Below are 1,828 nucleotides of genomic sequence, written 5' to 3'. Positions count from 1 at the left end.
GACGTGGGAAGTAGGAGACTGCAAACTGGACAGGATTCAGAGAGGTTCTGTCTCGTATAAAATGGGACGATGGAATCCAGGGCAACATAGACCAGAAGGTTAATTCCTTCACCTCTATTTTAAAGAGACTACAATATCGTTTTGTGCCTCGGTTTGACTACTCATCCAAGCCCTCTGATCAACCATGGTTTGGACCTCAATGCAGAAGAGCCTCGGACATCAAACATCAAACATGGATCCGGTATAAAAAAAAAAAAAATCCTGCAAACAGAAACAAGCAATTCCATTGACAGACTGCAAAACAAATGGAATATACTCAGAAATGGGCCATTCAGCTATGGGAGAAAACTAAATAATAATAATAATAATAATAATAACAATGATGATGATGATAAAAGAGGGTAAAGTTGGAACGAAATTATGAAGGAAGGATGAAAATATTCCACCCCTAATAACAAAAGATGGGACACTATCAGTAACCTCCGCAGAAAAGACAGATGCACTGACAAGACATTTCTCAAGTAAAATGGCAGTTTCCTATCCTGAGCAAAAACCACTCACACTTCCCATCTTGAGTAATGAGAAACTAAGCAGGATTACAAGTGAAAGTGGAGATGCCCTTGCGCAATGTAGCAATAAAAGCTACAGGACCTGACGGTGTTAACCCTCGACTACTCCAGAGATGCGCAAAGAAGTGTCATCTCCTCTCACCTTAATTTTTAACACAAGCTTAAGCTCCTGCCTACAATTTGGAAACAAAGTAAAGTTGTCCTCATCTTTAAAAAGGGGGACAAATCCAGTCCAAAAAATTACCGGCCAGTTTCCTTGCTGTCAATCATCATCAGCACGATATTTGAAAAAATATCTTCCCACCTAACAAACCACTCAACAAAGTACAATTTTCTGTCTACCCGTCAATATGGCTTTCGGGAGAACCGCTTTGCTGCCGAGCTGCTGTTACAGATGGCTGTAGACTGGTCAGCTGCACTTGACCGCGGAGAGCGCACGTGTGTCCTTGCCCTGGACATAGAGGGAGCTTTTGATAGGGTATGGCACCTAGGTTTGTTAAGTAAGTTAAACGCATTTGGAGTGGACGGTGAACTCCTGGTCCTTTTAGAAAATTATCTACTCGACAGACAAATGAGAGTTGTTCTCATTGCAAAACACTCTGCTTACTACGACATCAAAGCAGGTGTCCCTCAAGGAAGCATATTAGGCCCTCTGCTGTGGAATGTCTTCCTCAATGACTTGCTCCACCTCTTTCCTGTAGTCAAAGCATTTGCGGATGATGGAACTCTCTCCTTTAGGTATGAGCTCAGGAAACAGGATGCCGCCATAGAAAAACTAAATGACAGACTCGTACAAATCTCGACTTGAGGGAGAAAGGGCAGGTCTCCTTGCCCCGAATAAAACCCAGCTTATGGTTGTCGACAGGACGAACTAGTATGCCCAAGTAAACTTCAGTGAGAAAAAAATAAAATCACAAGAGGAAAATCAAATACTGAGCATCACATTCAAAAGTCAAGTAGAAGGCTTAGCGAGAAGGGTTTCGCAGAAACTTGCATCCCCAAGAAGAATTAGCTGGCTGCTGGACGGTGAACAGAAGGAGCACCTCTACAAGGCACAAATTCGCTCTTCACTCGAGTACTCATTCCTCGTGTGGGGAGGAGCAAACATCACTAGCCTCAATATCTTGGATAGATTACAAGGAAGAGCGAAGAAAATCATTGAAGACAGGACCCAACAGCATGAACTGAACCTCGACAGTCTTCAACACAAGAGAGACGTAGCTGGTTTGACGACGATGTTCCGCATCCATCGCCAACAC

This window comes from Penaeus monodon, chromosome 12 (genome assembly GCF_015228065.2).
Source record: "Penaeus monodon isolate SGIC_2016 chromosome 12, NSTDA_Pmon_1, whole genome shotgun sequence".
In the NCBI taxonomy this organism is placed as follows: domain Eukaryota; kingdom Metazoa; phylum Arthropoda; class Malacostraca; order Decapoda; family Penaeidae; genus Penaeus; species Penaeus monodon.
Note: the sequence above shows the minus strand (reverse complement) of the source record.